Below are 25,109 nucleotides of genomic sequence, written 5' to 3'. Positions count from 1 at the left end.
TATTCATGTGCACTTTGTTATTGCATCGTGATACAATATATATTGATGCAAAATCCACGCGTGCTTGCACAAACACATGCGTAGCTGCAGGCTCACGGTAAAATGCCAGTGTGGCTCTGGGTTTAGATTTAATACCAGTTCCTTGGTCAAGTCTACTTGCTGGATAGAAAACAATCTGTCCTGCTTCCAGCATTCGGCATTAAGGTAATCTTCTGATCTCGAGAGAGTGAAGTACCCAGCGTATTCCTGCTTCCATGCCAAAAGGCAGGAAGCAGCTTAATCTGCCAGCTAATCTTGCCAGGAGCAGTGCCCAGCCTGCAGGAGATGCCAGGGCTCTGCATACGCAGCAAGTGCTCTAGGACAGCTCCGCTCTGCTGCAAGGTAGGGTTGGGGCACTCAGACCGTCCTCGTATTTATCCAAGGCTGCATTTTCCAATGGAGCATTTCGCATTTTCAAAGTGTAGCAGTCTGCCTGCGTCACCTCTCAGAAGACAGACCACGACTTTTCAGCAGTAACTTCCTGCTTAGACATTTCATGTTTTTCCCCCAAAAAGCTACATGAGATCCTGTTTTTTGATACATTTCTGTATGAACAAGAGTACTTTACACAGCTACCTGAACATGAAACAAGACAGTACAATGAATGCTAACATGTTTGTGTTATGCTCCCCCATCCTCCTTACGGCTTGACTTCTTCCACAACACCAGATAATTATTTTACTTTTTTTTTTTTTTTAATCACTGGGTACACTGAGGCCAACTGTTAGCATTGCTTCCAAATTTAAATGTCTTCAGAGCAGCCAGTTCTGCCAAGCAGGAAAACAGAGGATTTAGAGCTCGCAGCCCGAGTCAAACCAGCAAGCAGCAGCGAGCAGAGGCAGAGCTCCCTGAAAACCGAGGTGTGCTTCGGCTGCGCTTTGCTGAGGAAAGCAGGGAGGAGACAACGATGGAAGGAGATTGAACTAATGCAAAATTGAGTACAACGTTGCTGCTTGCTTCTCATAGATCTTAAAGGAGTGTTGTATCTGGCACAGACTGCCCGCTGCCTTTAATCGGGTTACAGCCCACCCTGAAGCCACGTGGCATTGTACCTGCGATTGCTTGGGAGGCTCACTGAAGGCCGCAGGAAGATGATAAAATATGTGGGACTTCAGGGCACGCTTTGAATCTGTGCTCGGACACAAGGAGCTGTAGCAAGGAGTTTTAACACCGCTGTGCCCTGAGCTGAAGGAAGGCTTTGGTCCTGCGCTCGGGGGAAAAGCCTCGATGCCAGCCCAGCTGTGCCTGCCTGCACGCCGTCACCCTGGCACTCATCATTGTAAATCGTGGGGAAAATGTGAAAGCTGCAGCTTAGCTCCTCATTCTGTTCCCATCCTATAAGGCAAACCAAATGATCAGCTACCCAAAACCTAACAGTTTCACACTTTCCAAGGGGCTTGAATTCACACAACATTTTTTCTTGACATATCATTTTGCTCGCTGGCACGCAGTATATGTTTTCATCCACATTTAATTGTTTATTTCTGTCTTCTGATTTATTTTGTGTCACTAAAAAAATTGGATAAAGCCACCCGTTTTTTGTGTTCCTGCAGCCTTGGCAACCCACTTGGCAGGGATATATGCTTTGTTTCTTTATGCTGATATCTCCTTTGTGTCAGTTACTCCAACAGCGTCTCTCCGTGGGACACCTTCCAGCTTATAATGAAAGCGCTGCCCAGCTTGGGTGGCAGCACACGCACTGGGAGGGAAGAAGGCCAAGAAGGTAGAAGGAAATGAAGGAGACCACATGGCTCTTGTCCTTCCCTTTTCACCAAACTGGGGATAGACCCCCTGGGTCATGGACTGGCAGACCACCCGGCCCAGCGCCCCTGCTCCAAAGCCGCCAGCTACAGCAGGTCGAGGTTTCTTCAGTTAGTAATGCTCTTCCCACACCCAGAATCCACACTCCCAACCTACAGGCTCGTGGCTCTTGCACACTAGCTCAGCTACCTGCATTCACTTCACCTAACACAACTGGCCTTCTAGATCTACACACGAACATCGCTCAGCAAATCCCGGTTTCAATAAGAGGTCTGTGAAGCCTTGGAGAAAACCACAAAAACTTCCCCAACTGATGTTTTCCTGAGTAGAAAGGCTTTCTCAGAAAGTTCTCAGTGACAGAGCAACATAACCATCTCTGTTTGCCTGGAAACCTTCCTTTTGCTTTAGCCCATCATCCAAATACCATATGCCCAAGACGTTTTTCTCCTCTCATTTTGATTCTTAAAATTCACTTAGCCCACTTCTGTCACGAAAATGCATCCTGCCTCATGCAGCTCAGTTCAGACTCAATTTACACTTACGTTGAAATGCCACCCATACGTGGCTGAGAAATTTGGTCTGTACTTTGCTGTATTTCCCACCCTCAGCCCCTCAGATGACTAGCAAAGTAGCCCCAAACCAGGCAATTACATTGCTCTCACAAAGGGCACAATTTGTAGTCATTTGCTTCTTTACAGCGTCTTCAGAAACAACTCGGCCATAGAAATGGGCAAGTAGACAGCAGCGAGACTGTCCTGGTGTGAGGGCAGGACTACGGCAGGGTGGAAGGTGAGAACTCGTCACTCGGGGGCTGCTCCAGCTGTTGCACACCTTCATGTTTAAACCCCCTGGGAGATTTTCTGCTGTTAGTAGCCATTTCCAGCTGGGGTCTGTGCTGTGCAGCGATGTCCCACACAACATGCAGAAGGTACAGCTCTGAGTGCTGCAGGTCCGTGCTCCCCAAGGGGTCAGACTTTGGGGGAGGAAACAGGGCAGGTACTCTGGAAGGGAAGACTGGTGGCCGGTGTGCTTCCCAGCCACGGAGAGCAGGGTGCTGGTGGATCTGCTCCAACACGAGTCATTTTGGGAGCTGCTGCTAGTTACAGGTTTAAGAGTACCTGAGAGTCTCCAGGGGACATTGCAGTGCTCAGCCCAGGCACTTCGTTGCAATCTTACAACCAACCCGAACCCCGCCAAGGGATCTGAACCTGCAGAAGGACCAGACAGTGGCAGACTGAGAAGTCATACCGGACAGATGAAAGGTGCAGAGCACACGCAGCTCCCACCGACTTCAGTTTGGGCTTCTTGGAAAACCCATTTCCTCATTTTCAGCCCCCTGTTATGGAAGAAACAAGGAGCACAGTGCAATGCTTGCATCTCCCCCATCTGCGTGGAAGGCAGAATCATGCTGTGCAGCCAGGATACCGTCAGCTATATGGGGGCACTCGGGATTTGTCCTTAGCTTCAGACGCTTCATAGCTGCCACAGTTACCACCCCACGTGCACTCACCATAACCACAGTTACCACCCCGTGTTCACTCTCCATAACCCTTCATCTTCTCCAAAGAAACAAATTCTAAGTTCCAGCTCATCATTCGTATAACAGAAGCCATTTACAAACTTCTAAAAGGTCAAAATCTTTGCACCATCTTTTTGACGAACAGCCAAGACATGCCCCAGCATGTGAAGCTGCCTTCGTTCCTCCCTGTTCTGAGATCCGAGATGCCAGCAAACTCATGAGCATGCGTGTCAAACCATTTTCTCTACACTCTTCCTAATACAGCCCTCTCAGCACTTCTCAAAGCAATACACAATAGACCACAGCCTTTTCTCTACAAGAGAAATCTCTGCAGACAGAAATGGGAACACCAAGGCTGCTGTTGACCTTTCAATTCATTTTATCTCCATTGGCAGACCAGAGAGTTGGTATTCTTTTAAGCAGAGCACCAATAACCAAAGCAGTAAAATGAGACCACCTCCCACAAGGCTTTATTAGCATGCCCCCAAAACCTCCAGGCGACTTAAGCCAAAACGACCTCTACTGCAAATAAAGCAGGGGCCCCAGGAGTGCTTGGAACGATGCTGCCGAAGAGAGGCAGCAGCCAGGAAACTGCTGAAAGCAAAGGAACAGCACAGCAGGGAGCAATCGGGGTTTTAGGAGAACTATCTGCAATACCTCCTGGTTTGCTGATCGAACCCTGAGCTGGTGCTAGGGGGCTGTAGTCGAGGTGCCTGCCAGCGCACCGACCTGCTGCGTGCCCACGAGGTTTCCGCGCTGGGCAGGCACCGGCACCACTCCTCATCGGAGGGGCTTCCTCATGGATATCAGCAGATGCCAGGCTACAAAGCAGCAGGGTTACAGCTGCTTTCTGGTGCAGGAAAAAAAACAAACAGGTGATTACAAGCCTGTTGCTAAGGCCAGCTAATGACACAGGAGGCAAAATACCCAATTTTTTTCTCAGCCTCTTCAGCCCCATCTCCTAACTTTAATATCCTACTCCCAGGGAAAGGAGAATGAGACTAATTTAGGGGCTAATTCAAGTAGAGGAGCAGGCAGGGCTAGAGAAGGCTGTGTTAAAAGTACAAACAAAAGTAAATCTACCCTACAGCAGAGATTAAAGCTAATGCCAGAAGATGCTATTTTGAACATAATGGACTCTGAGCTGTGTATTAGCAATGGGTGACCAGGAGGTACAGATGTACCTCTCAGAGGTCAGGTTTTCATGACCTGACTTGCATGGGAGGCTCTAGAAACGCAGTCTGACTTTGTGTTTTCCTCTAGTAAGGTAAACCCTTTCCTCTCAGGAATAAGGCAGTTCTCATTAAAAATACCATACACATCCTCTTTCAATGTCGTGTTTGGTTCATTTCACAGCAGCGCAACTTCACAGTTTTCCAGATGAAGACTTGGGTAAAAGAACTGGAGTCACTGATCAATGGGAATCCAGACAAGTTTCCCAATGAAACACAAGCTAAGAGCACACAGGAGAGACAGAATTACTGTGAACACTCAAACCTACCAGCAGTACCCCAGCATCCCCTTCCTGGGGAATGGGAGAGCTGATGTGCAGTGCCTCTCAGGCTTGGCAGCTTCATATAGGACACAGTTTAGGGCCTTCTGAGCAGAAATGCTGGAGCTGGAAAGAGCAGAAGCCTAAACCCACACTGGGGCACACAAGATGCACAAGACAAGTTCCAGTGCAAGTACCTAAATACAAAGGCAATGGGAATAAAAGCTGTTTGGACCTCGCTCTCCTGGGCTCTACCTGTTAATGCTACAGATGTGTCCATACATAGCCCCTTCTGCACACAAACATCATACAAGTCCAGAGCTGTTTTTCACCTCCATGCTACCACCTTTTTTTTCCCCAGAGCCTGATTACAAGCCTCCTCCTTAATTGCAGTCTAACATCTTCCTGCTTTGTTTTATATTGATTTGCTCTCACGCAAGCGTTGCCCTCCAGCTGAAACGTCTACACCACCACTTCAGTGCCATTTCTGCTGCGAGCGCTGGATCTCCTCTCGCCTTGCAATTTGCTGAGCTGAAGCAGCCAAGCTCAAGGAACAGAAAGGCTTAAAAAAAGCCCATCTCCTTGCCTTCCCAGTCATCTTTTTCTCCCACCACAAGCTCAGCTCCCTTTTGGCATTTAGCAATGGCAGATGTCAGCAGACAAGCGCCAGCAGGAGAGCAGATTTAGCGCAAGACCAGATCCGTCTCACCGCAGGCGGCCCTACCTGTGGCTAAACCACGTGCGGTCCCCTCAAAGATTCTCAGTACAAGTGGGCGAGGTGCATGCAGGCTGGGATACAAGATAGAAGACCCCGTTAGGAATACTATCAGTAAGGAAAACCAAACTCATAGGCAGTTAACCACAGGGCCTGGGACTTCGCCCAGCTACCCAAGAGGCAGAATTATGGCTAACCAGTATTACTGCAGGGAAAAGCACAGCTGGGAGGTTTGTGATTTAAGGCTGAAATAAGGCCACCAGAGACGCAGCGGGGCACAGCCAGCTCGCAGCCAGCCCCCTGCCTCGCAGCGTCCCAGCACACAGCCCCCATCCGTCACAACCTCTCTTCGGGGACACTGCCCGCAGGTGTGGGATAACGGGAGGTACGTGCGGCAAGCACGCCGTTTCCCACATTAGCAAACTTTAATGACAACTGATAAGCTTTTCATTGAGCCCGTCCTTTCTCATGCTGTTCGGAGCTTCAGCACATTTCTACATTAGCGCACGCATTAGCTTGCTCCCCAGCAAGACGAGACCTAAATAAGCAGAGAAAGCTCTGACCCTGCTCTGAATAACAAATAGATGGTTTCATTACCCCCCTCCGGTATGTTTGCCATGCAAGACTATAGCTTTGTTCACTTTTCAGAGGACAAGGCTGTAAATGACAGTGTCACCTCCAATCCTCCACAGCCCTCAGCCCTGAATGCCAAATCTTCCCGCAGCTTTAACTTCCCAGGCGTCACAACAGCCAGGTCTGGGTTGCAGCCCCTCAGCTCTGTGTCACTGAGCAGCTATTTTTCAAAAGACAAAAGCATGCTTTATGGAGGAACAGCACTGCAAGCCGGAGATTTCTGTCTCTAATATAGAAATACCTTTCGTTCCTGTAAGGAAGCTGCGGAGGGGGGTTCACACTGAGCATTACTGCTATGCTGCGCTGGTCTGTTGTTTTCTCCGAAGTAGTATCTAATTGAGAGAGGAGCAAAGGAAGGGCACCACTATTTTTACTGAGGAAAAAGCACATTCAGAGATTTTGCGGGCATCTGTGCAATTGTGCTGCGACTGGGGCTGCAGAACAGAAACTTTCATTGAAAAAAAAAGTGATTGCGGAGACAGTTTTGCTACACAAATCAAGGCACAATTTTGCTTTTCCCCACGTGCAGCCTTGCAGCCGAACGCTGACGGATGTGAGGAGGGACTCGCCCCACGTCACCCAGCTCCTGGGGTTACTGCTGAAGGCGTTACCTTGAGAAGGATGGGTCCCGTTCCTACACCCCCTGCAGTGCCAGTCCCTCCCCACGGTCCCCGTGCCCTGCCCACCTTGCTGCTTCAAGGAACGCAAGCCATGGAGAACGGAGGCAGAGCTGGCAGCACCCTGAGCCTGTTTTCCAGCGCATCTCAGCTGTTCTTTAGATCCCCCAGCATATAACACCTCTGCTAACGCAGCCTGAGGGTGGTTTAGGTCACGTTTTAATTACTTCTCTTCTTCCTGAGAGCTGTGTCACTGCAGCGAATGACACACAAGCATCTGACAGCGATCCCGTTGTTGTGGGGCTAGCAGAGCCTGCAGACAGCCGCCCCGCAGCTGCCGACACATGCTGCATGACCTCGGCCATCCCTCAGGTCTCAGGCAGGAATTCACATTCAGCTGCACTTCCACCCTGTCATCTCCTAAATAAACAGCACCTGTCGTTACTTTAAGAATTCACCATTTCTTCTTCCCTAGCAGGGGCTTGTTCATCACCCGGCCTTCCCCTCGCCCCCAAACTCTGCCGCATACTCACAGGTCACATCTCAGCACCATCGCTGGGAACGAGGCTGCCCTGAGGCCCCAAGGGGCACCCTGAAAACCCTGACAGCCCTGGGCTGAGGTCCTTCCACCAGTCTCCTGTTGCTGGATATCGGTCACAACCCTGGAAGCTTGCTCACAAGGCAGGGCACGGGTGGAGGAGACTGCCGGGGGCTTACCCGAGCCGAGGGCTGCAGCTTGCTGGGCTCTCCCCAGTCCTCCCAGCTTCACGCACACCTGGGATCACCCAGGAGTCTGCACCTGACCTACTTCGGTGGCTGGTTCACATTGATTTCTTTCCCTTCAGGATGCCAGCTATTCTTCTGCTTTTTTCTTCCAGAACACATTTTTGTAGTTTGAAATAAATATAAATATGAAAAACAGGCATGCCGCTAATTATGGCAGCTCTCCTACTGGGCTAAGTGCAAACGATCAAGTTTCTTGTGAAATATAGACTAGAACGCTACCAGAAAGATATTCCCAAGTGTTTTCTACCATCACATCTCCCATTCCCCACACATTAGCTAACACTGTACCCTTGTGACAGGCAGCCTCCGGCGCGCAGTTTGAGAAGAGATTCCTGAGCTCTTGCTAAAACAGCCTGGCATTCACCAGCTACTCGGATGCACGAGCGCTCAGAGAAACCAAACTGGTTTGGGTTCATCTGGCAGAGGACCAAGTAACCCACTGGCTACAGGTCAGAAGTCTCCCCAAAGCCACTGGGTGCAGTGCCCAGGGTGGCACGGCTCCAGCTGCAGCACGGTGAGGATCGCTCATCCCCTCCATTAACAACAGCAGTGGAGGATGTAACAACAGCGTCTGTACTGTAACGGGTGTTATATACACACACAGTGTAAATACATATAGTTTCCTTAAATTGAAAACTAACTTCTAGCAAAATGGCCCACAAGCATTTTGCAATAAAATACAGAGAAACTGGAAGAACTATTGCATGCGTTTCTCTGAGACTTAACCAAATTAGCTACTGCTAGCCTGAGTACATCCCATTCCTGCACAAGCACACAGATTTCAAGCATTTGTTTAAACTTGCATCACTGCCGTGTTTTACAGCCTGAAATTCCCCTTCCCCACAGAGCAGAAGACTTCAGCCCAACACAGCTCTTCACTGCTGAGCAAAGCGTGGTACCAGGCAGCCCCCCTATAACCCTTACCGAGCCTCGGAGTAAATGCACGCTAACTTCTCTTTAAGCAGTACTCTCCAAGACTCTTGGGAAACGCATCTTTCAGGAATTCATAACCCACGGTCAATAAAAATTGCCAGTTTGCCTGCAGAATTGCCTGAAGGTACGCACTCGGCCTCTGCACTAGGAGAAGCGGCGTTCCAGGACGTGCACCTACGATAATGACTCCACACTCAATGGCAATTATTCAAGGAGAGTTTGTTCTCTTCAGTTGATTGCTTTACAAGGGAAAAATATCTCAGACTGGTTTTCCAGCTTTGGCCCAAATCCCAATGCTACAAAGCCCGCCAACATATTGCTCCTGTAGGCAGCTGCATTTGTTTAAAGAAAATAAAAGTAAAAACTTGTGGAGTGGAATCACCTTCCTGACTCATACTGCTCTAGATAACACTGGATGAGAGCCTTTTCCAGATATTCCAGCTGCAATAGAAGGGTTTTGGCTAAACCCCTGTGTCTGCAGCAAGCAGTGAAACAGGTTGGTGTGCTATCACGAAGGAAGATTTGGCTTAATTAAAGCTGAAAAGGAGGTCAATCACATTGATTTTTGGAGAAGTGTTTCCTTTAAAGATATGATTGCACCTTTCTATTAACAAAGCTTATCCCAGAAGTTTTATACCTCCTTCAAACAAATTAAATTGTAGGTCGCCCTGCTGAGCATGTCTGGAATCTACACACCTGCATTTAACTGCTTCCCTGTAAATGTAATGTAAATGCAAACTGCTTCCCTGTAAATGCAAGCAGGCATCACGGCTGGGCAGGGAAGGAAGCTGAAAGATTTCACGCTCTGGGAGAGAAAAACACAGTGCTCAACCAGGTACACAGGTAATTCAGTGGTGGGCACTGCTATAAAGCCACATAGGCGCAGAGATAAAGGTAAAAGCATGCACGTTCAACAGGAGTGGAGGGAATAGTAGAAACACTGATTACGTTGGGTTTTCTTTTTGGGGAGGGGAAGATTGTCTTCTTTCCAGATTTATTCTCTCATTATTTGCTATGGGTAACATTCAGCCCAAGGCAACAAGGTGCAGGAGCACAGAGTCTGCTCCATGCTCAAAGGCAGCAGCGCACCTGATCCTGCCCTAACTTTACCAAAACATTTCTCAGATCATCAATTACGATTTCATTTCAACAGAGAAAGCCATGCAGATGAAAAACGAGAAAGCACAACAACAACAGGAGAAAGGGGAGAGGAGGAACAAACAGATTTGTAATGGTCTTCCAGAGACAGAAATCACAGAACGAGCAGCCTTGCAGGTAAGCAGCAGCTATATTGCAGTTTTCATGGTGTTTAAAGTGCGGGAGCATTAGCTAATGGGCTGCTATGTAATTATTCTTAGGTGCAGGTACTTGAAGTCTTGGTAGAAACAATAATTAAAAGGAAAGTAGAGAAGTTAGAGAAGTATCTGGAATGTGTAATTAAACAAATCTGAGATAGGCGGAGTGCGGGCACTGGGCTCGTGGTTTCTGTTACCCCATGCAGAAAGCCCACAGCCTCTCTATTGCTTTACTTCTGGGTCGTATGGCTCATCGGGCCTCTAAGACACCGACCATTATCACCTCTTCATCCAGCATCTAGCACAGAGCAGCCCTAATCCTCGATCAGGAACACAACCAGAACAGAAACGTACAATAAGAAGTGCTGGAGCTGACAAAACAAGGCCTGCGAGAAGGCAGCCAACACATGGGCTACAGCAATCCCAGAAGCTTCCAAGAAGCACCTGGCACGTTACTGTTCCCATTGTGTCCGCCCCTCAACCTGGCCCTTTGGCATTCAGTTGCACAGTATTTGGATGGAGAAATCATCTGAGTGGGGGGCAGCACGGCCCAAGCAGCTCAGGGATGTCTCCAGCTCAACCACAAGCAGGCATCTTTCGTAAGGAGCTGCCCCATAGGACCCCATCCATCAGGGTTTACCTCCTCCGGGCTTGACAGGGCCTTGTTGAACAGTAACGTGGTTTATTTTGTAATGCTGGAATGCTATCCCAAGGCTCGTTTACTCAGACGGAGTTCATACCTGGGCTTTGGCCATCCTTTTCTCAGATTCACCCCAAAGAAGTGAACAAAAATAACAGGATCCATTTGAAGAAAAGAGTTCTTATTCCAAACTGAGCATTACGCAAGAGCTGGGTTCTCCTGGTTGCTGTGGACAACTATCACAGTAACCTCCCATTACATGCCCACGTGCTGCTCTTCCACAAGCACTCATTCAGGGAATGAGAACTTCTCACCCATTTCTCCATGTTGCCTTCACGCACCTGTGCCCTAGCTGGTATTTCCTCTCCACACTCCTGTTTTCCACAACAGAGGTATTCATATCCCTGATATGTTTTTTATAATATCCCTGATATTATTTGTAAGAACATCTCACTGCGATAGATTAAAGCTGAAATTTTAAAGGCACATAAAGGCGCAGACACTTACCTAGATGTATCCAAGTAACTAATTTTCCTTCAAAAATCAATAAAGATTAGACAACCAAGTGCTTCTGAACAAATCCCATCTGTGCCGATGTGCATCTCCTTTGGGCCCAAATCCAAGAAGAACGTCATGTTTTTGCAGTACCTGGTTCACAGATAGCCAGGAACCTTGCTCCAAATGCCCGTGCCTTATCGGCTCATCCTCCAAACACCTCCCGGCTTCTTAGGTCCTACCACCCTACCCTTCATCCTCAATGGGCTCACCATGACTCTTCCAACACTTGTTCTCTCTAGATTTGAATTGGAAAAATCTCTCATAAGTCTCCCCTGATCACACTGAGATTTTCAGATGCTTGTAACTTGGTCAAATACAAGCATCTTTTACAAGAAAAGCATATTCCTCATGCGCCTCCATTAAGTACCACGGCACTGCTCTGAAGCCTGGAGGTACGAGAGCTGTCTCAGGAAAATGGCTGTAAGAATATCTTTTAAGATGAACAAAATGACATCATTTTCCTTGCTCTCATTTTGTCAAATGACCGAAACATATTAGCTGAAATATTACTGAAAACTTGAGTCCTTGGAGGACTCTCTAAAGGGAAAATTGAAGCCTGAAGAGTTGAAAATGTCACTCAGTTACATGCTATCAAAACTCAGATGTTGTAATGGGATGTATCAGGCAAACTCAACCACCTGGGCCATTATAAAGCAGTCGAGCAATTGGTCTGGAGATGACTTCTCCAGCACACACTCTGCATCAGTCCAGTGCTGTTTCAGAGGAACCGCTCTGGCCTAGCCCAGCTGGGGAGCTGGGTGCAGAGATCCCAGCTGGATCACCATGTAACACCATTTCGTTCACCTGGGCAGCATCCCCATTAAACGCAAGCTACCATTTTTTCAAATGCACATGAATAAAGGTGAGCTGTAAGGTCATCTGTGTGGTTTTTTTGTACCCATCTGCCATACAAGTAGCCACTGCATACCAGAATCGACTTCAACCTTCAGATAATTCCTTCCTGAAAGCCCCCATATCTGAGTCGTAACAGTACCACAGCATATTAACCATTCACCAGACTTCTATCAGCCCTGTGAAGCCTGCATCATGCATCTCATCCTTGTATCTTGAAGCCCCCTCAGGTGGATGCCAACGGCACTCACCCAAACCTCATTACGGTCCTTTACACCACACCCAATATGAGTATCAACTTCCGTGCTGAGCTGTCTCCAGCTAGCATGGAGTCCATCAGTGGGGCAGACAAAATAATAGCCTTTTTTTTTAACCAAAATTTTTTAACCCTACTTTCTGGAGGCACAGGGGAATACGACATTCCTCAGAGGTTCCCAGCAGGGGAGGACGGAGCTTCTATTTCTCCATTCTTGGGCGTTTTGTTCCTTTTGCAAGGGCACGAGGAATGCCCTCCCCTCAGAGCATCCCCTGCTCTAGGCGCCTGCACGCAAAGCCTGGGCTGTCTGCATCAGTGCAGGCAGGTACCTCTTATGGATCTAGAGCATTCGTGCACACCTAATTTAAGGGTTTAAACAATACAGAAAGCAACTCTAGACTTGGACACAAAAAGTTGTCACAAAACATTACCTAAAATACACATTCTGTGCTTTTTTAACCAGCAATGACAGAAGCCTTCCAGAATCTGGGCTACCAAAGGGACGCTGCAAGGAGAGCTTCAGCAGCACTGGGAACTGCCTGGGCACTGCAAATGCCTTGCTCTTCCCATGGACCAGAGAGAAATTTATCTTTATATATATCAGGGGACACTTCGCACCTTGATCTCCTCAACTGTTTGAGCAGAAAAGTGACTTGACTTTCAGATAAATCCATCCCACCAAGAAGTGTCAGGTTACTGTTCTTCTCAAAGCCCTCGCAGCACTTACGCCCCTTTTCCAGGCAGATATGCCCACTCCATAACGCCAACAAAATCTTTCTAGATGACTAATTTTCAAGTTGAATTGTCTTGATAAATAGACTGACTCACTGCAGAATTTAACTATGCATTAGGTCCTATTAGTGAATTAGGCCTTTTTGTTTTGCTCCAGAGTGCTGTCAAGAGCTGTAACAGCTTTCCTGATTAATGAAGAGGGGAGAAAAGTTATTTCAAAGACAAGGGCAGACGAGAATTTTTTTTTTTTTAACTTTAGAAAGATAGAGTATTAAATCAGTAAAAGCATCAGAAGATGCCGCAGGCTCTGGCATCAGCCTGATCCACGCTGCAGATGCAGGACCGAGGGGGGCGAGACACCTCCGCTACTTGCTCTCAGTCCCCGAGCTTTGATCCAAATTATGTGAGCTCTGTCACAGGATCCCTGGTGGTTTCTGACAGATGATTTCTGCCTCCTCTTGCCCCCAAGCCTGCTCATACGTACCACAGGATGTTTCACAATGAAGCTAGCCATTTTGTGAAACAACAGAAAACAGTGTTACATGAACAACACAGGCCTGGTTTTCTTGGAGCTACTGGCTCCCAAGGACACACGAACAAGCTTTTACTGCACCTCTGCTCTGTACGAGCAGGCAGTCACTTGTCCTACCTGCTTGCAAGCCCACAGCATAATGCCTACCACTTCATGGAAACAGCATTTTTTTTTTTTCCACCAGACACCGTTAAGAGGTGCCAGCGAATTTCAGAGATGGCACAAAATGGCAAGTCTCACAATCCGAACGCAGCATCGATCCTCAGGGCTCTCTGTATTGAGGGAACTTCATCAGCTACATCAACGGCTTTTTCACCCTGGTTTTTAATGTTTCCTCGATGGATTCAATGCCAGTTCAATGAAGGTTACGTTGTCTAGGGCATTTCTTTGAGAAAGGAAGGGGTTTTGAACTTCTCTTCAAACAAACCTCAGAACATGACCGTATCAGTGGCTTATTTCCCCAGGCCCCCATCTCTCCTTGGCAGCACGCCTGAGGAGGAAGGGATGGAACCTGAAATCAGGAGACGTGACCAAAGGCAACCCATCTCCTTGGGAGCTCCTGCACGGGCCTGAGCCCAGGCTCCAAAGGACTAAATCCATCCTGAACAGGGGGGTGCCCCACACCAAGAGAAAAGGATGGAGTCTCTTCTCCTATTTCAAAAACGTGCAGATGGAAGTAATGGAAAAGGAACAAAAGGACAAAAAGGAAGGAATAAAAGGCAGCATGGGAGTCTGAAGGCTACAAGCCTCTCCTCTCTTAGGATTAGCTTTGCACCAGTTGCTCACATTTAAAATGGGGTTGGCGAGATCTTGCCAGGGTCACTGCTCCTCACAGCAGATCGGCGGTGGTGGATCAGCCTACGGCATACAGCAGCAACACCGACTGCTTGGTCCAACACCAAAACCCTTCAGAGGTTTCACATGCAGGTCCCACACGACACGTGGACAGTCCTGAGGCTTCTGGGACACCTGAAACCCACTGGGGTATTTTTCCAGAGCCCATGGCTGAGGTGGTTGGGCAGCACCTCTGGAAGTCCCAGCATAAATTTATCTACACCCGGTCTGGTCAATTTGTGCATGTGCCGATGCTGCCTTTTTACCTAGACTGCGCTTTTTCCCACTCCGTATTGACACACTGATATATTTATAGACATCAGACGGACCCTTCCGTGCCTAACGGTCCCAGGCTCTAATTCAGGAACTCCTCATCTCTCACTATACAAGTCCTAGTCTAAAGGTACACGCACAGAATCAAAGCCCTTAATAATGGTCTCCTGCAGATCTGTCTTAAAACAAAATCCACCAGAAAGTCTAAAAGCGTGTGTGTGTTCCCCTTCCTTTGCTTCAGGAAAAATGGCATCTGTTTTTCCCCTGTACATACTGCTGCCTATCCACACACTCCCTGTTTTATGTTAAATATAACCTGGGTCTTTTCATTCATGTTTGAAGTGCCAGGCACAGCTCTGGTCTTACATAAATAAGAAACTGTGTGACACCAGATAAGGCAGTTTAAGAAACGCAGCTGACAGATTTTTCTCCCTTGACGTTTTTGTTATGAATTTCTTTGCCTTTGTCATATGACTTAATAGCATCGCAAGACTACATAACTATAATTATTCTTTAGCTTCCATTAAGATATAAACCTGCTGTTTCACCAGAATAATGCTGAAGGGAAGGGGAGGAGAGGCAGGAACGAGTGGTGTCTTGTAGGTGGCTGTAACAGCAAGCAAACAAATAGGAACAACAAAGAGTCAGAAAAGAAATTCAGTCTCTTAATCCTGCAATAGGGAGGTACGTGATAAACAGAAGAGAAAAGAGAAGACCAACAGGATGCTGTTACGCCCTGAGGACGTGATTATAGACAGGCGACGTAGGACCTCCCAGTCCCAAAACTTTCAGGCCCTTAACAAAGTGACTGCACATCTGGTTCCACCTCCACCACAGCTCCCCAGGGAGAACTGTCCGGCTTCTGCAAACCAGGCCTGACCTAGATCAAAAATTAAGCGCACTTAGATTGCTCATTCTGAACGCTACTAAAAACCTCCCTCGCAACAACTAATTCATTATAGATCCCAGACTGACCAGCAATCCTCTGACCAGACAGAATTATTGCCACCAGCACTTCTCAGTTGTCTGGTAACGTGCCTAAGCCAGAAGTAGCTATGTCAGTACAGTCTTGGGCATTTATCCACATAATATTAATTTATTATGTTTTACGTGGAACAAAGTTGAATCCACACAACCAAGATTCATTAGCAGAACGGGGGCTCCACCAGCGCAGAGCAGAGAAGTTCTGGTCGTGACAAACAGGCCTGCAGTGCTCAGCTTGGAGGGATGCAGGGAAACAGTCCATCAGCAGCGTGGGGAAGGTCAGTCATTAAGACTGAATAAATTGAACCCAAAGCAATGTGCAGCTGGAAGGTGCTGAAGGGAAAATGCTTCAGAAAATGCCTCAGGAGACCACGTATTTTTGGTGTATATTATGTGGAATTATTTCTATGCACCTGTCAGCCCACTAGTTTAAGTGAAATTATTCCTGATTTACTTCAAGACTGAAAAGCGGTCTTTCTGCTTTCAGAATTTTGACATGAAACTGCATATTTTGACCTAATTTTCACAGCTCCAGTTTTAAGATTCCCATTTGCCAACTTCTTTGAGTGGACCAAAATCATTTTGATTGTTATACCGCTACTCTGACAAAAAAAAAAAAGGATTTAAGGGAGCTAATAACGATCCATAAGCACCACAAAGCCATCAAAAAGTATCCTTTGCAGAGACTGGCTAGAAAGTTTCCCAGCCTCCCACAAGGAACACTGCTACTACTGTCAGTACAACAACTTGAGATGCTCCGTCATAAGGCAAACACGGATCTTGTGACTTCTGACAAATGCACAGAACGGTTGAGGTTGGAAGGGACCCTCTGGACATCTCCTGGCCCAGTCCTGCTCAAGCAGGGCCACCCAGAGCAGGTTTTCCAGGACTGTGTCCGGGCAGTTTTGGAAGACCTCCAAGGAAGGAGGAGACTGCACAGCCTGAGCAATCTCTCAAAAAACCCTCCCTGTACATTTTGATCGCTACCCACTTAGCAAAGTGGTTCTTCCATCATTTATGAGCAAGCCTTTTACCAGCTTCACTTCCTTAATGTCAAGGACCAAAACCCCTTGACAGTGCAACTTTATCTTTGCCTTGAAGGACGAGTGACTTTGACCCCATGTTTGTTTAGCAGTGCTGACAAGCCAGTTGTCTCCAATTAGCAAGGTGCAGAGTAGCCAATCAATAAATCAAGCACCAACTGATAATGCACCTTCCAAGTTCTCAAGTATCCAACTACACGCCGAGTTGTCTCTATCAGCATAGTGAAACTACGTGCTCCCTGTAGCCTGAGATTACTGTCAAGGCTTTACCCCTTCACACCTGGACACGCGCTTAATTGGAGATAGTGGAAATCTTACTGGCAAACGCTCAAGGGAGATCCGTGTCCCGCTAAAGAGAAGGAACAATTATTTTAACATGAGCAACATAAAGGAAAAATAAGATATGGCCGCACCTGGCCCCTTCCCTTTACCCGAGCAGCACCCACAGCCTCCATAGGACAGAGGTGCCACTCCCCACCATGCTAACTGGGGTTTCCCCACAGTTGAGTATCTGCATTTCTGATGCCGTAAGTATGGCCCAAAGGGGCCGATACACAGCTCTGTATTGAGATCCCAACTATTTCCTCTTTAGACTTAATTTTAATCCCCCATGTCCTGCCGGTTCTGAATCCCTTTAAAAGTCTTTGTGCTTGTCAGAAAGAAGCAGCTCACATTTTCCTTCTGACATTTATAAACCTTTTCCTAACAGAACTATTATCAAGTGAACTTACAGATCGGGGAGAAAGCAGTCCCTTCCACAGGTCAGGGAGATGTTTCCTAGTTTGCTTCTGTAATTTGTGTGATCCCAAGAGACCCGAATCAGCTGCAATCATGGATTAGGTCACTAAGTATGAAACAGCGGTGTTAGCATCAACCCTGGCTTTTCATCATCTTTTACAGATATAACCTCTGTCTCCTACAGAGCCAGGCTCAATTATTCTCTGCAAAAAGGGAAATAATTTGTCTGTACCTTTTTTTTTTTTCTGCTGCTGCTTCTTATAGCTCCATCTACATCTCCATGGGTTGCTTGCTTCTTTCCTTTGATGCCAAGACATATCAGATAATGTTAACTGTTCTGAGGTGAAGTAGGGGTTGGCTGCACAGGAGCGCTTCGTATCTGTTTGTCTGTATCTAGATACCGTCTGTGGTTTCAGGGATAGAAAAAAGGACTCATGGGTAGAGTTCAATATTATGTCCTTATGCTGCTGGGTTTTCCTGGACCCGTTAAAATTTGTTGCTCTGCAGTGCAAATTGCTCATTCCTTTAAGATCTTAGTATCGCTTTCTAAAAGCTGTTATCTGTTTACCTAGCATTACCTGCAATGAAGCTGTTAACAAATGTTCCTTCAATTTTTTCCATTTTTTCCTCCTAGCACATATTGGATGCTTTATTATTTCCTTTATTTATTTATTTAAAGCTTGGATGTACTTCTTATACTCCCATATTTTCAGAATAAATTGACTCCTAAGTCTGAGAGCTGCATATTATATTGAGGGATTCGCAGACATCTTTTGCCAAAATTGTTTTCATTTAAATTTCATTGCAATCTCATTTATCTTCCACTGAAGATTTCCTATTTTCTGGTTTATCACCTTGAGCATCTGAAGATATAATGCCAACAAGCAGAGTGCCAAGACAACTTCAGCCCTCTGGGATAACCCAGTTCTTAGGAGCCAGAGCGTGATCAGCTGTGCCGCCAGTGACCTTCTAGTTTGACAGGTCTCGTCTCAGCATCCTCAGAGGAAGCTACAAAACTGTCACCTTTGATCAAGCTCCTCGAATTCCTCATGTACCTGAGCAGACCACAAGAATTTGGTACGTTTCTAAGGGAGAGCAGCATTCTTTTATAACGTGCTGCCATGTCTAGGTGGAAGCCCAGGGGATGCTAAGCCAGCAGCTCACCAGGGAACGAGACCTCTGCTCTGGTACGTCTTTGAGATGTGCAGCTTCTTCTAGCAGAGCTGCGAGGCCAGCAGTGACCTGATCCAACTCCTGCTGAAGTGAACACTGCCAGACGGATGGACTGCCACGGCTTATTGAAATTTCCATCTGGTTGCAAACAAGTCCACCCTCTGATTTTCACAATCGTGTTTCTTTTTCAGTAGTGCCCTCTGCCGACACATCTGTCAGCAAGAGCTTCACCCACATGTCACTTCCACGGGCTCTTCTGACCCCATCTGCACAGCTCCTCAACCCATTTCTCCAGACCACAGCTTTTCTCCTATCAACAGCTTCTACCCAGGTGCTGCCTGCCCCTAAACAGTTGTTTCTGCACTCATCACCGACATATCAGACCAATGTACCCCAAGAATGAGGAATGATGGGTGCCCAGGAATGAAGTTAGAACACAGCGAGGAGTAGTGAGTTAACCAGGAAAAAAACATACCCCTTTAGTCAAAAACATCTTCCTATGTAGGAACCATGAGGGTTAGTTCCATTGATCTATTGCTCACCCACCAAAGGATGGAGTGAATGGGAGCAGCTCTGAGATCCTGGTGGCACATAAATAGCTCCTACGTGGTTCATTGATTTGCTACGGATATTCCTCATCACTTCACCTGCAGCTGTGAGCAAACCCTGGCTGGCGAGCCGAGCTGCCAAGCAGACCGTCCCATCAAGGGATGGGAAGTCCCAGGACAAGCCGGTGCCCTGACACACCATCAGGATCCTGTGCTTCAAGAAGTTACCGAGCCCTGATGCTGAGCCACATTCACACTGCCCTCAGTGCTCGCTGTGACCTCGCTTAACCATTGCCCTTTGGGGCCAGACAAGCACATGTGCTGCAGAACGGGGTCAGGCAATGGGGCCATGGCACAGCCAAGCCAGACCCAGACATAGAAACCAGCCCGCAGCCCCTGGGGAAGGCGAGATGTCCCCATACACAGGGACAGTGGTGCAGGATAGGCTGCGGAACACTCCAAAATCCCCTTTAGAGCACACAGACAAGGAGAGGTTTCCCTTCCCTCTTCCCATCCTCTCTCAACCCCCTGCCTCCCCATCCGAGCAGCCCTTTCTGCCCTTGCCTGCCCTCCATCTCGCTGAGCAGAGTTAATTTCGGCACTCAGACTGCCTCTCCTTTGTACTCACCAGCAGCACTGTCCTCGTGCAGCACGTATTCATGCCAGGCGCAACCAAAGGTCTTCAACCGGGGACTGTGCGCAAAACGAAAGATCACGCTCTTTAAATCGCGCTGCGTGATGCAAACAAATGGAAGAGGCGGCGAGCGAACACGCGGCCCCAGCTCCTGCAGCAGCACAGGCTGGCTGGGGCATTTCTCCCAATGATTCCACCTCCCACAGGGATGCCACAGCTGATGGAGAACCAGCCCCTTCTGCGGCTCCCATCAGAAACCGCTGGATCCAAAACCGCCACGATTAGCCGGGGATCCGAGCGGCCCCCCACGTGCAGCAAGCAGCGCTCCCCTTCCCTGCGTTTTAAAATACCCGTAACTCCAGGGAGCGGTGCTGCTGGGCCTCCAGGGAGATCCGCAGACCAAGCGAGACCACATCCTCTGTGCGGCACAGCTGGAGAAACCCGAGCAGGTCTTGCTTTAAATGGATGCGCGGTACAATTCCACTACGTAGTCAGACGTTTCTTTGTCACAGAAACAAAGCTTTTTAATCAAAAGGAGTACCAGCTTCAGGCCAGCCTCTCAGCATTCCGTCCTCGCTCCAGGGGAGAGGAATCCATGGCACCACCTACTGAAAGCCACATGCCCCTGTGAACGTTTAACGCCACGGTGGCTCCTGACCTGTTTTACATCTCCCTCACCCCAACACACCATTGCTGATCTCACAAAAAGCGTTGTTGCTTCATACAAGCGCCATGCTATCGATTTACTGATGTTTCGGGGATTTATTGCGAGAAGTGAGAACAAGAATTGCTCTTTGTGCAGAAAATAATTTGCTTTGCAATCCACAGTATTTGAGGTTTCTGCATCATTATTTAGGGTACCAGTATTTTATTTTTTTTTTTATCTCATGAGTGAGCTCCCTTGTTCTTTTTGGATTTTGTCTCAAGTTTAAATTGCAATTGTTTTGTTTTTCTTTATGAGGAGCCAAGTTTGCTATTCCTCACATACAAACACGTCTCACAGATATCCATTAGAAGCCACGTGCCCGGCCCAAGCATGATGCCATACACGTAATCAAAGCTAGCACAGCACAAGGAGGATGCTGTTATTCTAAGTGATGGGGTAAGCAGGGAGAAAACAGTTTTATTCCGCTTATGGCTAAGAAAGCCAAGTTGAAGAACATTCCATGCAGGACAGAAAGGAGGAAAAAACCCAGTTGGGGTGTTCCTCTTCAACAGGACACACAAAACGAAGAGGAAGAGCTGCAAGCAGCAGGGTGAGAAGTAGCAAGAGAAGTGCGATTGCAGGATCTGCCCTGCCCTGCCGCAGAGCAGCCCCAGCAGGATGAGGCCAGGCACAGTGAATGCAGCAATTATGGGATGCAGGGGTGGGAGCAGCCCCCAGCCCCTGGCCCAGCTCCAGGCCAGCAGCAGCAGCACAAGAAAGCTGGGGTTCGTTCCACCAGAGAGAACAAGAGCTGGGATTGGGATTACTCATAGACATCTGAATGCTCGTTATGCTCATTAGCATGGGGTGTGAGGGGAGTTTTCCAGCCTCTCATTCTGCAGGGAGGCAGCAGCCGCAGCCAGCCCCGCTCCTGCCCCACATCAGGACCTGGGCAGTGCTGGGAGCTGCTGCTCAGCCCCACCACAGGGGAGGAGATCAAGACATCTGCTCAGATGGCAGAGGGCATCTTTAATTAACAGCCACATCTCCAATGGCAAAGCAGAGAGCAAACAGGCCAGACAAATCAGTACAGTCCTGCTGCCAGGTCCACGCAGACAGAGACCTGCAACAGGCTTGCAAATTCCTTTGGAGGAGGGAACTGGAACCCCAAAATAACATACACAAGAAGCTTAAATAAGCCTTGCAATCAGAGCAGAACCAGGGAAAAATGCAGCAATGTGAATCCTTGGTGGTGTGCTCTGCAAAACCCTCCAGGCCCTAGGAAGCAGGCAGCCAAGCGCAGGTTGCACCACGGTGAGGCCTCAAAGCAGGGCAGCAGCAGGAACAGGCCAAGTGAAGACCTCAGCACCGCTCGGTAACAGCAGCATGCTCCTCTTCAGTGGGTAAATCGCATCGCTGCCCTTCAAAGGTAGCAGTTTGGCAATCCTAAATTGCCACTACATTAAGGCTGTACAACAAGGTACTGAACAGCACAGCCGTGCTTAGGGCAACCCTGAGGAAAGGAGCTGCCCGAAGACCTCGCTCTTCACCAAGGCGAGTTGTGGGGCCGTGGAGCAAAGCGGGAACATGAAAGCTGAAGCAGGGGGATGGCACTGGTGCAGAAGGAGCCAAGCGCCAACTGTGGTATGAGCTGATGCCTGAGTCTGTCAGGAACTGTTCCCATGGCCCGTGTTTCTCCAGGTGTGGTTTCAGCTGTCAGGAGCGTGCACGCAGCTCCACACGACGTGCAGGAAGGTGCAGCAGTTCCCAGAGACACCCAGGGCGCTGGCTCAGTGCTTGCTGACACAAGAACGAGAACACAAATACACAGCCAAGGGACAAAGCATTGAGTATGACTATAGCTGTTCCCTACATCTGCGGGGCTAAGAGAAATGGGAACTTTTAAGGGGTTGAAAACCTCATCCCCTCATTCCCCACTGAGGGATTTCTAAATCAAAGTGGCTGCAGCAACATCTGTGCTCACGGTGAGGATGCAGTGGTGGGGATGCCACTGATGGAGATGCAGCTCCATGGGCCAGCACCCTCCACCCCCAGTCCCAAGCCCAGCCACCTGACAGCAATTTGTGTCCCCACATGCCAGAAAGCCCTTAATCAGAGCCAAGAGGAATAAGTTTCTCTTTGAGGCCTCTTCAGGAAAAGATTTATGAGTACTATTACAGCTCTGATGCTGATGAGGCATGTTAGTTTAGGCCAAAATTAAACCGATCCCAAATGATACTTAAAATCAGTTGAAAACACAGCCTCACATCCTTCAGCAGGGAGAGCGGATTTCATCCCCCGACCTCTGGAAGGAGCAGCACACACAGGCTCCCCACGCCAGCCGGGGTACCAGCACTCAGTGCCGAGCCCACAGCGAGTATTTCTAACAAATCCCCCTGGGGTAAAAGGACTAATGCAGCACAGGAAGCCTTCCCAGCATTGCCATCCTGCAGCAGGATGCCTCTGAACCAGGTCACTGTGCTACAGCAAACACCTGCACAGCTCAGCACAGCCCTTCACAGCACTGCTCCAGAACACCCTAATTCAGCTGCTCAGAGCTCTTCTTAAAGGAACACACGTTAATCGCTGCAGTCACAATACCAGAAAGGTTTCAAGCCCTTAGTCTCCAAGCCTCACACAACCAAAATCACGCTAAAGAGGCCTCTGGGTGCTCATCCATGGAGTTCTGGTAAGTTGAGATCATTTACATGAGATCAGGACCTCGTTAATTGTTTTTAAGGAAGTTATACAGCAACGCACACAGGTTTGGTGGGTTTCATACCAGGCACAACACAAGCAGCACAGCCTTTCTGCAAAACAGAAGGTGATTTGGCAGGGCCACTGCATCTCCACAGCAGATGTCCACCTGGAGCCTGCTGGTGCTTCCGTATTCAGCCCTGGTGCAATGGTCCCCAAGCTGTGATTTTATTAAGAAACAAAAAAGTTACAGCTGGCATTTAAAACTCTTCTTCCCCAGGAGCCCTCTGCACCAGGAAGGTGCTCCCGGCGTGTCCTGGTTGTGCCACCAGCAGCATCTCAGCCCCTGTCCTCCTGCCCGGCGCTGGGTTTCGGGCTGTGCCCCGCTGTCGCCTCGCTTGGCAGCAGGGCCCCCACATCCACCCCAAAGGCGCTGCCCTGCTGGCGGCTGCGTAACTCTGAAAGCACCAGCCTGGGGACCGCTGTGGCAAGGATAAAAAACAAAATGGTGATGAAAAACACATGCTTTAAAAGGTCTAGGTTGCAAGAATGCAAAAACACATTTGTTTACTCATATAGCATCTTTCCAACCCCAGTGTAACTATACCTTAAACACACCACTCTAACTTTGTTGCTGTCCTGTACAGAAGCATAGTGGCTCAAATCGCTGAGGCACTGCAGCTGCGAAGGGAACTGGTTTTTACAAATCCATCCTGGACCCCTCTGACAAGTTCAAGGATCGAAGATTGCTCCAGGAAAGGAACAATTCTTGATAGAAATAGCAGGTTCCAGGCTTCATGGTGCAAATTATTGTGCATACGCTTCTGTACTCAATCACATTTTCATGAAGCAGATCACAAAGGTCAAGTGGCAGTATCTCCATGCATAATTAATATTTGTTTTGATATAGCCACAACTGGCTGTTTGGTTAAAGTTTGTTATTGACTATTAACCTTGGCACACAGCTGCTCTAACTCACAACTAGCGGCTTCTTTCATTTAATAATTGTGTTAAAATAGAAACTGTGTCAGCCACAGATTAACTTTAAAAGTCTCAAGGGGCTAAAAATAATGAACTAATCTACATTTACTGGAAGAACACATTTGAGATGATTATTCCCCTTTACAGGATGCAGGGGGAGGAAAAATGTTTGATCTTCAAGTTCCACCTTACATGTGATGGATTTGCATTTCACCTGATGACCGCAGTGGCCCAAGCAGGAGCATCCCACCTTTGGTCTGCTACAGCTGTGCCCCAGCAGCCACCTGATGCAATGGACAAGGAGTTCACCAGTTTCTGGCTGCCAGCTCCAAGTGTGACCCTGGAGAAGCTGAAGATGCAGGTAGGAAACTTGCTGAAGAAGTGGTTGCAAGCTGCAGAATGAGTTACAGCCTTGCACCTCATCTACACCCTTGGGATCAGCTGGGGAATTACTTTTCTCTTACAATCCAGCTGACCACGAGAACACCAGTCAAAAGCCAGCCCCTTGGGGATGCACAGGGTCCTCTGCACCTCAGACTCCTCTCATTTCCCTTTTTTTCCCCCACACATGGTCTCAGGGCACTGTGGAGAAGCTGCTGAACACCTGCGTGTACATACAGGGAGCTGAACCCAAGGACGTCAGGCAGAGGCACACAGCAGCTGCTGTGGCTCCCTGGCATGAGGAAGTCATTGCAACATATTGCAGCCCATGTCTGGGCGTTACGTGATGTCCATGGGTTAAATGTCCATGTCCATGGGTGTCCATGGGTTAAACGTAACCTCCATCGGCACCAGGAACACGGCTGCACTGCTACACAGACTCACCACGGTACGGTTTGTCTGGTAGAAGAGCAATAACCTATATTGTTGAGCTAATAAAAGGCTCCTTTCTGCTAATGGAAGTAGAAATCTGCGACATCCAGATAAGCAATTATCTGTTTCAGTATTCAAACGGTGATGGCACTATAAAATAGTTGTTAAAGTCGTCCTGAGAACGGGTCAGAGCCAGGAAGCTCAGCACCTATTTCTACCCAAAAGCTGGCCCCAGTGCAAGCTGCCCCAGCTTGGGGGGCACCCCGCTCCTGGTACTGGGAGCACGGCCAGCCCAGCTGCTGCCCCCAGCCCTGCAGCCTGGTGGCACAGCCCTCGCTCACCTCTGAAGCAGAGCACTCGTGGGATCTGCGGAGCCACCCCTATG

At 48.3% G+C, this 25,109-nt stretch overlaps 1 protein-coding gene and 1 long non-coding RNA gene across 7 annotated transcripts in view; both read right to left on the bottom strand.

Moving 5' to 3' along the window:
* Positions 1 to 25,109, bottom strand: part of MDGA2 (MAM domain containing glycosylphosphatidylinositol anchor 2) — a 336,382-nt gene that overhangs the window by 260,636 nt on the left and 50,637 nt on the right. The window lies entirely within an intron of this gene.
* LOC136791014 (uncharacterized) lies at positions 13,196 to 21,111 on the bottom strand. 3 transcript variants are annotated; one of them, XR_010832092.1, is made up of 4 exons: positions 19,938 to 21,111; positions 19,582 to 19,646; positions 17,226 to 17,338; positions 13,196 to 15,347 (listed from the first exon to the last, which is right to left on the bottom strand). It is a non-coding gene; the product is annotated as an uncharacterized lncRNA (long non-coding RNA). The 3 variants fall into 3 exon arrangements; XR_010832091.1 differs by having other exon boundaries at positions 13,196 to 17,338; XR_010832093.1 differs by having other exon boundaries at positions 13,196 to 17,317.

The sequence above is a fragment of the Anser cygnoides genome, chromosome 5 (assembly GCF_040182565.1).
Source record: "Anser cygnoides isolate HZ-2024a breed goose chromosome 5, Taihu_goose_T2T_genome, whole genome shotgun sequence".
Taxonomy (NCBI): Eukaryota; Metazoa; Chordata; class Aves; order Anseriformes; family Anatidae; genus Anser; species Anser cygnoides.
The sequence above is the reverse complement of the archived record's forward strand: the minus strand, read 5'-3'. Positions and strand labels throughout refer to the sequence as shown.